The sequence below is a fragment of the Zonotrichia leucophrys genome, chromosome 9 (assembly GCF_028769735.1).
Source record: "Zonotrichia leucophrys gambelii isolate GWCS_2022_RI chromosome 9, RI_Zleu_2.0, whole genome shotgun sequence".
Taxonomy (NCBI): domain Eukaryota; kingdom Metazoa; phylum Chordata; class Aves; order Passeriformes; family Passerellidae; genus Zonotrichia; species Zonotrichia leucophrys.
In genome coordinates this window covers 10,166,456-10,179,330 of record NC_088179.1, presented here as the reverse complement: position 1 = coordinate 10,179,330, position 12,875 = coordinate 10,166,456, and the positions used below count along the sequence as shown (strand labels likewise).

Genomic DNA, 12,875 nt, shown 5'->3' with positions numbered 1-12,875 from the left:
TTACTAAAATATGATTAAGAAATTTCTCTATTCTAGACTCATAAAATGCATATAGCTTGCCAGTTTTCAGTGATTTTTGATTGTTTTTTGTTCAGACTTTTTTCCCCTTAGCAGAAAGTAAATGCTTGTAGCAACTTAAAGACCTGAGTTGACTACAATGCTGTACTTTATTGGGTGGAAAAGAAGTATTCATTAAACTGCCTTCTGAAAGACTGAGTTACCAGTTGCATATTATTCAAAGAAAAAGTATTGCTTTCAGCCCAGAAAGGCAATACCCTTAAAACTCTCTGTGCAATTCTTTCCCAGCAAGTACTTCTCCTTAAACTGAAGGAACTGAGCACACCCCTGTCATTTGCGACTCTGTGCTTTCCCTTCCCACAGCAGGCAAGGTTGTGATACTGCCTCCGTTTGCTAATGCTGAGAGTGCCATGTCTACAGATGCCCAGTGAGTCATGCTGGCAGCAGCCATACAGCAACGAGCCCCAGCGCAGCAGCAGAGTACCCATGAGGCAGAAGACAGTACACCAGCAGGTGTGGCACCTCACAGCTTTAACATCCTAACTCTATCCAAGCCACTTTTAAAAGCAAAGTCTCCTCCAGCTGCAGAGTCCACCAAATGCTCCAGCTACACCAACTGCTCCAGCTGGTCTGCTGGAGGGTACATATGTGTGGGGACTCTGACAATGGTGTCAGAAAAGCTCTGGAAAAATGGATCATAATCTGTGCAAAAGATTTGATGCCTTGAGAAATGAGTAGGCCCTCCCAGGAGTAGCCCAGGGAAGGATCAGAATGGTTTTCATTCCATTCTTCCTCTCAAGAGTTCATCAAATATCACTTTTCAGATGCAGCCAGGGACCTTTAGGCTGCTAAAGTAATTCCCAGGAGCTGCTTGGACCTGCTCAAATGTGAAGCAAGAAACCATAACCACCTGCCTACCTCTGCAATGAATCTCTGCAAGCTGCTTGCCCTCTGCCATACAGGCAAAGGAGGTCCAGTCAGTGCCTGCTTTTACCAAAGGTTTACGTGGCGTGCTCTGACACACTGTCCAGACAGAACACATAACTTCTGTCTTGTTATCATCCTTTTATTCTTGTTATATTCTTCTCCATATTCTTGTTATATTTCTTTATCATATTCTTTATTATTATTTACCCCCTCTGTAAATCTCTAAAGCACTACCTTTGTTAAAGCAGCACGTAAGTATGTGCTATGTAAAATCTCAAATATAGTCAATAATAGTTGTGTCACAGCTTAAATACTGCCTTGCTATGAAGCTTAAATAATGAGATAGGCCATAAGAAACCACAGTGGTATCTCACCTGGTGTACTTTTTCAAATGAAATGCCCTTTATCCCTTTTGACAGGTCCAAAGCCAGCCCAGGACATGCAACCATCTGCGCGCAGGACTGCAATAAACGTGACTTCTGTTTCTGCCTGAAGAAGGTGCCACCTTCAAGCTGGGAGTAAACATATGCAAGCCAAGGCACTCCAGAATTCAAATATTTTCAAATCACCCTTATTCCTCAACCATCACTCTTCTTAGTTTCAGAAAGTGTCTTTTCAACTAAGCTATTCTTATCTTCACTCTTTATTTTCTGCTTAACTCCCTTCCTCTGTGCTTTTGTTTGACTATAAATGAACAAACAGCTTGTTTTTCACAATGGTCACATTTTCTCTTGAAGAGCAATTTATACAAAGCTTATAGCAGAGTTCTTATTGTTGCCTAAAGGTATTTAATTCTGATTATGCCCTTTGTTAGCATTATGCAATTGCCATGATATAGGCTGTCCAAATTAAAAATACAAATTCATTATCATGTGCTCATGTAGTCAAGACTGATATTTAATTATTTATCAAGCTTTCATGAGTCAGGACTGTGTAAAACAAGTACTGTTATCTAGGATTACTTGATAACTTATGGGACACATCTCTATTAGTTAATTATTACAACAATTATAAGAAACCTATATCTTCCTCATTTAAAATCCACGGCTGTTTTATTAAACAGTATAATATTATTATTGGCTATTCAGAGAAGTAGAAGGGTTAACAATGAGATGCAGATCCAAATCAACTTCTACCTTGACTTCTACTCAGTTCTGGCAGAAATTACATGGAAAAAAGAATCCCCATGGCAGAGAACAACGTACAAGTCTCTTCTGCAACATCAAGCAGAAATTCTTAGGTAAAAAGTGTTTCTTTGTCCCCACTGACAGAAAGCATAATTGGAAATGTTAATATCCTTGACACAGAAAAAGAATATAATCCTTTCAAAACATCAAAATTGCTTCAAAGAGCTCCTGGTGCATTGATTTTTTTTACCCCTGACATTAAAATAAAAGCAGAAAGAATGCTAGTATAGACTCCCTGTGTAGTGCACTGTCCTGCCAGAACTGAAATAGTGCCTGCAGGACAGAGATCAGTCGGGAAGCTTTACATTCATCTGGCCCCAGCTGAGATTACTTCAGAGCAGCACTGTAAAACTCCTGTTCAGAAACCAGTCTGGACACAATGCCCTTTAATTCCAGATTCAGATGTAGCAAAGCACACAGAGCAATTCCATTCATCAACCACATGAATGTCCTTAAACCCAACAAATTTACCTACCTAAACACTCTAGCTTACACTATTAAAACTTAAGAGATAAAGTATCTCATGGCACTTCTTTTATCAATGCAGTAAAGATACGAAAAAAAGGCCTGGGTTTAGGTGTGCTGAATTTCTATCTTCGTGGGTTTTCAGGGGGAATTTTAAAATGTTTTTCTTCAGTCTGCTGAATGTTGGGAAAATTGTACAATTAGTTGCATCCATATCAAATAAGGATTATCATATGCTAGTGGAGATAAGAAATGACATTGATACATCCCAGAGATACTCCTTGAGAATGAGCTAAATATAAAAGATCCAATTGTCTACTTACGTAAGTTTAAAAACGTCAGCTTTTGCCAATGCTTTGAAGGGAAGTCAAGAGCTCTCATCAAGAGACATATTCTCTACAGGCACTGGCACACCACCAATTAGGGCTTCTACCTACTTCATATTTATAGCAAGAAGTGCCACAACACAGATTCCTGGCATAAGCAAGGAGATTGTGTGATTCTCAGGATGTGGCTGATATTCCACTTTTCCATCAATTCAGTTTTGCCCTGTAACGGCATCTAGACTGTTGTACTCATGTAGGTCTATTTCCAGACCATTTCTTCCCCCTCTCTGCGTTTGCTTGTCTCCTGTGCATGTTCAACCAATCTGTAAAGTTCTGAAAAGCACCAGTTAGGCAGTGACACTGACACTCTAACACTGTGCCTGAGGACCTTTCCTGGAGTTCTCACCTTTACCTCTGAACTAATGATACGTAAATATCATCACTTCAACCTTCATAGCTTAAGAAAATCAAAGTATCCTGAGGGCAAATGTAGGTATAAAGGAAAGCCATTTATGTCTTCAATCAGTTGAACTCACATCATAAACCTGTGCCTCAGGCATTTTATCTGTCATTTTAATGTGTCAAGTGAACTGGTTATTGGCTTATTTCAGAGAGGGAACTGTCTCATTGGGAGGGGACATCTTGACTTATATGTGACCTGGCTTTCTCCCTGAATAGCCAGACTTTGATTCAAATGCAAATATCTCCAGGGCAGCTTTCAACATGATCAGTGTGTAAAAGCCATCAATAAAAGGAACCAAAAAATGACTAAAAAATAATAAATGTCAAACATGTGAGATGTCCATTAGTTTCTTCCTGACCTAGATCCATAAAATAGAAAGCAAACAGCAGGTGCCTGGCAAATTGATCTTCAGGAGTGCTTAGAAAGCTTAACCTTCCCGTGCTTAGTCATTTACATCACTCCACTGTGTGTTCAGTCCATTGAACAGTTCCAGCTCTCTGTGCTTTTCACCTTTTTATTTATGGAAAAGAGCATCTAATTGACCAAACTCTGCACTATGGTTCTCATTACTCCAGCTTTGTTCATCAGGAGAGAGATGCACAAAAATTAACAACTAAGCAGAACTTTAATCTTCTGCACCACCTATGGAAATTTATACAAAAGTTAGAACTAGCAGCCGAGAATTTTTCAGGCAAGTTCCTACTAAAAATTTTGAAAACATATCTATGGTGTGAGGGAAGTTTCAGGCGCAAATTGAAATCCTTGGCCTTTGCCTTATATGGAATATCCCAGAGTTACCAGGAACACTGTGCAACCACAGACATTCTATTCCTTAAAGACTTAAAAGTATTAAACTTTTTGCAGGGTGGACTCTGCCTAAAGAAGTACTAAATGAGTGTGAAGCCTTCACTTTCCTGTTTTAGTGAAAGGATTACAGCTCTAGTAACTTCCAATCCCTAAGTAAAATCTGTACAGGCAGAGTACAGTGAGTCCCATCTTCATGCTGAGCTATTTTAGCAGGCACAATTAGACATAGCAAACCTAACTGCAGTGCATTTTCTCTGACAGAGATAGCCATGAGAAGGCAGGAATGGCACCAGAAGGCAAACTCCTTAAACTGGAGGCAGAGTGGCAAGCTCTGTTCTCAGCGAGGACTTTGGGGGAAGCTCTCCTCCACTTACAGTGCTACTGTGAACAGAATCTGACCACTCCTTTCCAGGGTACTTGTCAAATCACATAAGCAAGAAAAAGACAACCTAAATATCTTCTTGCTTTGCACTCTCCACTGCCAGATTTCGTCAGAAGATACTTACTGTTGTGTGTGTGCACTCCATAGCAAATAGTAATTTGTGTAAAAAAGCTGTTAAGTTGTATTCATTTGAAAACTCTCCTTTGGACCTCAGTATCAAAAATTAACTTTTTCTGTAATGTTTGTCAAAAAAACTGGGAATTTTAAGTGGTCTTCTTAGCACAAAGAGGTTCAGGAAGGTTGTTATGCTTAAATGGGATTTCTTGTATTTCAGTTTCAGCCCATTGCTTTTTTGTCCTTTCTTCAGATATCCCTAAAAAGAGTTTGGCCCCATTGCTTTTTGACACTCATTATACACATTGACAAGACACTCCTCACAAAGCTTCTCTTCTCCAGACTAAACAAGGCTTAGTTCTCTCAGCCTTTCCATGTTTGAGATGAACCAAGCCCTCATCCTCATGGTCCTTCACGAGGCTTGCTTTTGTAGGTCTGTCTCTCTTAGACTGGAAAACCCAGAACTGAACCCAGGTTTCCAGATGTGTCTCAGCACTGCTGAGTGGAAGGACAAGGATCACCTCTTGACTGTGGAAAGGCTCTTCCTAATGCAGCCCAGCAGGCTGTTGTCCTTTGCTAAGGACACATTGCTGGCTCGTGGTCAACCTGGTGCTCATCTACACCCTCAGAAACCTTTCTGATGTCTCCTTCCAGCCAGCAGCCACTGATACCCTGTACATAATGCAGACAGGTAAACAGATACAGGAAAACAGCCCTCAACTCATGCCTTTACAAGGATGTTAATTAATTGGACAAGAAGAAAAAAACAATCAAAAATCTAATCGCAGGATTACAGCAAATGCATCCTGGTAACCTAAAGAGGTATCAAAAACAAAACCAAAACAAAAAAAAAAATAGGCAATCAAGTTATCAAGTTGCCACAAACAGAGCTTGCTCTGGAAGGAAATACTAGATACAAAAGGGTCCTCTATTGCAGCAGGAAGCATCATCACAAAAAGCAGTGCCTGCAATACAAACAAAGCAAACCCAGAAATTAGACACAAACTTTAAGCCACTGAGACAAAGAAAAGGATTTCTTTTATCTGTTGTTGGAGGCACAGACACCATGTCCTTGAAGATAAAAGGTACAGCAACCTTGTCACAGCTACTTTCTTCAATTCATTCCATGCCCTGATCCAGTCTGATCATGTACATTTTATGTATATTAGTCCGTGCTTAGATCCTATTTTTAGGTTGGATGAACCAGTTTCCTTCCAGTGCTGTAGTTCATCCAGGGATAGTTTGTTCCAAGGACTATTCTGTATACAGAGCATGCAAGAGTTGCTCTGTCACTTTGAACACCATTTGCCTTACACACTATTCCATCAGCATCCCAGCAAGTCCTGCAGCCTCAAACACTCCTTACCCTCCCACAGGCTGTGCTCCAGCCCCTTTGAGTCCCAAGCCATTCTGCACAAGTTCTGAGGCCACACTGAACAGGAGGGCGAAGACTTCTCTCTCCTGACAGGGACCAAGCAGGTTCCTGTAATGCTGGGTGTCATTCCAGCCAACACACAGCATAAACACATCTGCGCACCATCAGCAGAAAATAAAAACTACTATGTGTGTGTTAAACCTACCCTAGCAGGGACAGAGAGGCTGAAGACAGTGAGGAGAAGAGAGGGACACAGCCCTGCTCTTTACCAGTGCACACTACAGGAGAAGCACATTTCAACACTCAACACTGCAGACACTGACTCCTCTTCACTGGAAGTGGAGATCTATTTAAATGTATTTACACTTCAGTGGCTACTGTCACAAGTTCTGCAAGAAAATCAAGAGATGTTAATTAACAAAACGTGGGGTCTAATAAACACCTTAGAGACAGTTCCTTTAGGGAGGAAGGGAAAGAGACACTCGAGTTCTCCCTAGAATGCTGGTGGAACAAATGTCAAGTGGAAATACAACTTAAATACATTTTAAAATACCTGCACTGAGATCTCTCTCTACAGATCTTTTAAAAGAGCATTTTTTTTCCTAACTTGGTTGACAAAACATAAAAAGTGAACAAGATAGGGATGTAAACACATTATTCCAACACTGGCATGAACAGTGTAGCTCCCCTTCACTATTTGTTTCTTACATCATACTGTGCAGAGTTCTCACACATGATCAGGTTTTGGGAACCTCTGCTACCACTGGAGTTAAGAGGTCACACACATAACTTAGAAACACAGTAGCTGTGCTTCAGTAGGGCCATGCTATTAGCAGCCTGAAAGTAAGTAGTTCCTATGGTTTCTATATATAAGTTACCAATAAAGATGAATAAGGCAAATATCCATAACTCTCTTTTTACTTTGCTGCAGGTAGAAATTGATAGCCTTTGAGTAACTATGAAATAGAGGAGGCAAGCTTTGCAAGTTACACCTGAAAGGAATGTATTGCAGACTCAGAATGCTCAATGAAACTTCCAATTATAAAGCAATGAATGAAAAATTCATGTAAATGCATATTGCCAAGGGCATTACAAATCTAAACATTACGATTAAGATCAAAGTTTATTTCCCCGGGAGAATATTCATTGAAGCAATCAAGAAATTTTTGCATAAATCCTATTAACTTTCTATAGCAAAACTAAAACACCCAAATATAACTTCCTAACCAAATTATGATCTTGGCTCTTGAACAAATAAGCATTATCACTTAAAAAGGATGACAAGTTTATGGCTGGAAAATAATGCTCAGAAAGTTGTATAAAGCAGCATCATTTTAAGCAGCCATCTCTCTTGATTTGAACCAAATGAATATTTTAAACTATCTTTCTTACAATACATTGATCAAACTTGCATTCTGAACACAGCAAGGAAAAATTGTCTAAAAGTCAATATTCTTCTGACAGTATATCTGAGAGGCACATCCTTCAACATCACAACCTGTCCTTCATCTGTGCAAAAGTCTGACTGACTCATGGTAGGTGAATAACATGATGTCTTGTCTAGCACTACTGAAACATGGTTTTTTAACAGAAGGATGGCATTTCTACAATACTGAACTCTGCATTCCAAAGTTCATTTCTTACTGTTAAAGCAGAGGTTTAGTTCATATGCCTGATGTTTGACAGCTCAGACTGGTGGGAGTTGCCGTCAGTCCTTTGGTACTCAGTTAATGGCTGTGAACAAGAAACTGCAGCTGACAAAGTCTGTATATGAATCCTTACTGTTTGTTCCAGTCCATTGTCAATACAATGCAGACAATGATAATCAAGAAATGGTTTTCTAAAAGGCCTATATAATTTTTGTGGAAAAAAACCCCACCAACTTTTAAGGAAACGCCTCTAAGAGTTGAAACCTTCTTAGGAAGCTTTCCACACCTGATTCCCCCTCCTGTGAGATGAAGAAAAGAGGTTTGCTTTTGCTGAAAAAGGTGATGGCTTCTTTGGATCTGCTACTTGCATTAGCACACTACTCCAAATACCTCTTCTACAGATTACTTATGGCCTTGAGCATGCCATGTATCCTTTCACTGTCTGCAAAATTGGTTTTACATAACAAAATACCTACAGAAATACACTGAAATGGCTCAGTTACACACACACATGCAGAGATATCTGACTGAAAGAAACCATGCCTTGGGATGGGAGAACATCAGAAATGGTTCCATGCTCTTTAATGATACACACAAGACTTTCCCCAGTAACTCTGCCAGGAGCAGAAGAACATCAGTTTCATACTGTAAAAGTTAAAAACAAAAACTTTGTCAGTGACACTCTGCTTTAATTTGAAAGCAGTTTGCAGAATTGCCATGATGAGAAGTAATCATGTGTGTTCATTAGTCAGACTGTAATGAACAAAATACAATTTCCTCTCATAATACTGCATTCTGCCTTCACCAGGGGAGAGTTAACAAGAAAAAAAGAAAACACATTCTTACAACAAGGAACTATTGAAATAACTTAAACATTGTCTTGTACAAGGGGCTGGATAGGTTTAAAAAGACAAGATCATTAGGTACAATTTACCTCCAGGATTCTGAAGGATTTAAGAGATACTAAAAACTTGCTTTCACTTCCACCTGAACTTCAAAGTACATGAAATGTTAGCCTTTAAAACTAATTAAAAACAAATCTCAAACCCAACAACTACAAAAAAAAACCAACCAACCAACCAAAAAAAACAACACCTGAAAGAAGAAGCAGCTTACTGGGGAAAATATCCACTCGTGAAAATCTCAGCCCTTGCAAAAGGTCATTTTCACAGGGGAGAATGAATACATCAGCTGCTTCAGTTCTGTCTTCAAAGACTATTTGGAAAGACTTTCATGTATGTCTGATTAGGAAAGGTGGAATACAGCATCCAAGGAACTAGCAGGGATTTCTAGCTCACTATTTCTTTAGAGGCTTTTAAAAATCAAAGCAGAAATTCAACTTTCTGTTTCATTTCTAGTATTTTGGACAGAGATTGAAAAAGTCTGAGACTGACAAACTAAGAGAAGTTAAACATTATTGTAGCATGCTCTAATCAGTTTGGGATAATCTAATCAGTTTGGGATATATACTTTCAAAAAATGTCACAGACACAAAGACAAAACATAACTAGCTGCTTGTGCACATAGGACTTTAAAAGCTGCAGGTAGTGGAAGTAGGATGCACAATACAAGAAATGCCCAGAGGCTGCCATTCTTTGAACTGCACTCTGCTCAATGCTCCCACAGCTCCAGCAGCTCTCAGGATGATCAGCCCTAACTGTAGGAGAAAAGGACCAGAAAGAGGAGAAAGAAAAACAAAACCAGTGAACTTTCCTGCTTTCCTGTTCAATTGCTTCTTTTTTGGTCAGTTCCGCAAGTAAGTTTCTGGATAGCAGATTTCAAGTCAGAATCAAGTCCTTCTATTGAGTTCATTAGACTTGATAAGGACCTATCAACATGACTCAACTTCTTTAATAGAACTGAAAAAAAATTAATTCTGGAATAGAAAACACACAGCTTTCTTGGTGAAATGAAATCCTGAAAGTAGATGTGTTGCATTTCTCCTCAAGATACATCTGGACAGAATAATTATCATGTCCTAGTTGTATTGTCTTGATAAAAAACTCACTAGGGCTTTTTCCTATTTCTCAGAATTGGATTTGCTGCTTGGATTAGAACTCGGCAAATTGTGATTTTCACATCTTAAGTTACCATCCAATATTAAAATTTGTCTACACAATGATATCTGTAATATTAGTTCTTAGAGTAGCTGAGTTCTGAGTTACATGCCTCAAAAGTGCTGCGAGTAGAGTTGTTTCTGTAAACCTAGAGCTGTAGATAGTGAGTAACTTTTGGGCCCACCAGCACCAGATTTCAATAAACAAGAATGAGTTCAGCAGAGAGCAAGCTGAGATGTTCAGGGCTGGAACACTTTCCCTATGAGGAGTAGCTGAAGGAACCTGGCTTGTCAAACCTGGAGAAGTCAATGCTTCAAGCAGGACTTAAGAGCATCCTTCCACATAACCTTAACAACAACAAGCAGGCTCTTCACAACAGTGCATGATGGAAGCATGAAGCAGCCATAAATTGAAGCAGGAACATTTTGGACTAAATATAATGAGAGGGAAAACCTCAAGGACAATGAAACAGTGGAAGGGGTTGCCAAAGCTATGTGGTCTCCAAGCTTGTAGGTCTTCATGACCAGACTGAATAAATCCACAAGTAATCTGATCTGATCTTGTAGCTGTCTCAGCAGGAGGTTGGATAAGAGATTTCCTGTGGTCTCTTTCAGCCTGAATTACCTAAAATTCCTACAATTTTTAGGCAGGTTTATATGTCAAAATTAATAATATTTTGCAAAAAATAAAAAAAAATTAAAACACATCACTACTAAGACTGCAGTACATGTAACAAATGAAATTTTATGTAACTGGGCAGAACTGAAAAAAAAAATAAATTACAACCTTCTAGAAAGATTAGGAGAAGGTTCAATTTACATGCTAATTCCACCAACTAGCATCTTTATTTTCAAGAGCAGGGCTGTTCCCTCAGCTTATTAGTAGCATATTTGCATGAAAATGTGATCTATGCTTCTTCACCACTCACTCATCTGCTCTTCCTGATTATGTCTCATTTGAAGCCACAGTCTGCAAATAACTGTTATGCTACAGAGAGATGATGTTGAGTTCAAGCAGAAAAAAGTTACAAGAGGAGAGAGGATACTTAGAAAGAAATATGTTTTTCCCCTGAACATCTGTTTGTCCATAAAAACTCAAAAAGAAAGAGTAAAGGAAAACACAACTGAAAAAAAAAATCCTGCAGTCAAATAAGAACCTTTCCATAAGGCACAAGCACCTGAACCAACCATCTTCCAAAAGAGAATTTATCAGAAAGATGGAAAAAGACTTTTTATGAAGGCCTGTAGTGACATGGAACAAAGATTTGAAACTAGAAGAAGAAAGACTTAGTATGGATCTAAGGAAGAATTTTTTTTACAATGAGGGTGGTGGGACAGTAGAACAGGTTACACACAGAAAACATGGACGCCTCATTACTGGAAGTGCTCAAAGTCAAGTTAGACAGGGTTCTGAGGGACCTGAAAAGATATAGATGTCCCTGATCATGACAGGGGGCCTCAACAAGGTGATCCTTAAAGGTCTCTTTCAGCCCAAAAAAAACGTAGGATCCAATTAAGAGATGGGATTAGAATAAATCTTGCCTCCCCAGAGAAATCTCTTTGTGAATGTGCATTTTGAATTAATTTTGCATTGTGCCCATTGACATGGGTTTACCTAAAGCAAAAACTTGCTAAAATGTTTGCTCATATGAGAGCAAATCCTAAGCTCAAGGGAAAAAATATTCCTTCTTGGGAAGTATAGCCCAACATTACATTGAACTGTGTAATTTGAATAAGAGCAAAATAGCTCTGATCCCTTCAAACTAGCAGGCAGAAATTAAGATTACTGAGCAAAACAGTCCCTCCTGATCTGCAAAACTTTTCAGAGCATTTAGAAAGTCTTAGGGTAAGCTTGGCTACCAGTTTTACAAAAAAGGCTTTCCCTTTTCTTACTGCTGTTTATTGTCCACCTTAAATACAGTAAGAATACAAAAAAGTAAAGATGAAAGAAAGTACAAAAAGAAAGATGAAAGTTTCTTGAATATTATGAAATACAATGATTTTTCTATTCCACATATGCCATCTGCATGAACAGACAAATTTATTTGAGAATCAGGTGTGTTTTTTCACTTACTCAATTTTTTTATAGAAGTAAATTCCTCTGGAAAATTTTTTCCAATATTTTCTGGTGTAAAACACAAAGAAGTTGGGAATTTATGTAACAAATAAAAATATTTGCAATGGAGACATATCACCATCACTACTTTCTGGTAATAACATATAAATCCTAAAAGCTTTCAAAAGTTTTTAATCTAGAAATAAAATTGATATCACCAGTATAAAAAAGGCAATGTCTTTACTGTCTTTCAGAACTCCATCTTCTAGTCTTACCAGCATATCCTTCTTTCCTTGCTTTGCCAAGCAAGCTGACCTAGATTTTGAAACAAACAGGATCTAAAAATAGACTATTTGCTAAAATAAGTGTTGCACAGAGACCTCTGCAGTCAGCAATACTCTAAATCTCATAAGAAGGACATTCTGCTGTAAAAAACATGGCATTTTTGTGCCAAACTTCAGCTTAATGCATCTCAGTTATGAAAAAGCGTTCCCTTTATTTCAGTGTGGTAAAGTGAATAAGGTCTTAAAATACACCATTAATGTTGTGACATTTGTATTAATGACTTACCAGAATATATAGAGTGAAATTCTTGGCTCCACTAATATTCACTGAAATGTTACCATCAACACTGAAAGCTCAAAGTTTCCATTCAAAAAATTAATTCCCACTGGCAGAGTCTACAAGCTGGCCCTTAAAGCCAGAACCAACCTTCAGGTCTTATCTTTTCAGAGGTAGCCTCTAATTTCTTCAGCCCCTTTTTTACTAACCATTATCTTGAAAACTTCTGAGTATGATTACTTTGTTTTTTCCTTTGCTTCATCTTCAGCTTTTGCTCTTGGGCACAACAGAAGCCAGGACTTGCCTCAAACTTCCTAACACTGAAGTCAAATCTCCTTCAGTAGGTTCTGTGTGATGGCATTTTCAGAGCCATGGCCCACACAAACAATGTCCTTTGAAGAATCAACATCTTAACTCAGAGAAAAACACAGGAGAGGTGATTCTGTTTTCTCAAAAGACTTACTTCATTTGCAAGCCCTTCTCATTTTT

At 38.6% G+C, this 12,875-nt stretch overlaps 1 long non-coding RNA gene across 1 annotated transcript in view; it reads right to left on the bottom strand.

The window, feature by feature from the left end:
• The window catches only part of LOC135451908 (uncharacterized), a 90,587-nt gene that overhangs the window by 28,830 nt on the left and 48,882 nt on the right, over nt 1-12,875 (bottom strand). Inside the window, exon 2 of the long non-coding RNA XR_010441470.1 lies at nt 8,257-8,358. This is a non-coding gene — a long non-coding RNA (uncharacterized LOC135451908). The remainder of the gene's footprint in view (nt 1-8,256; nt 8,359-12,875) is intronic.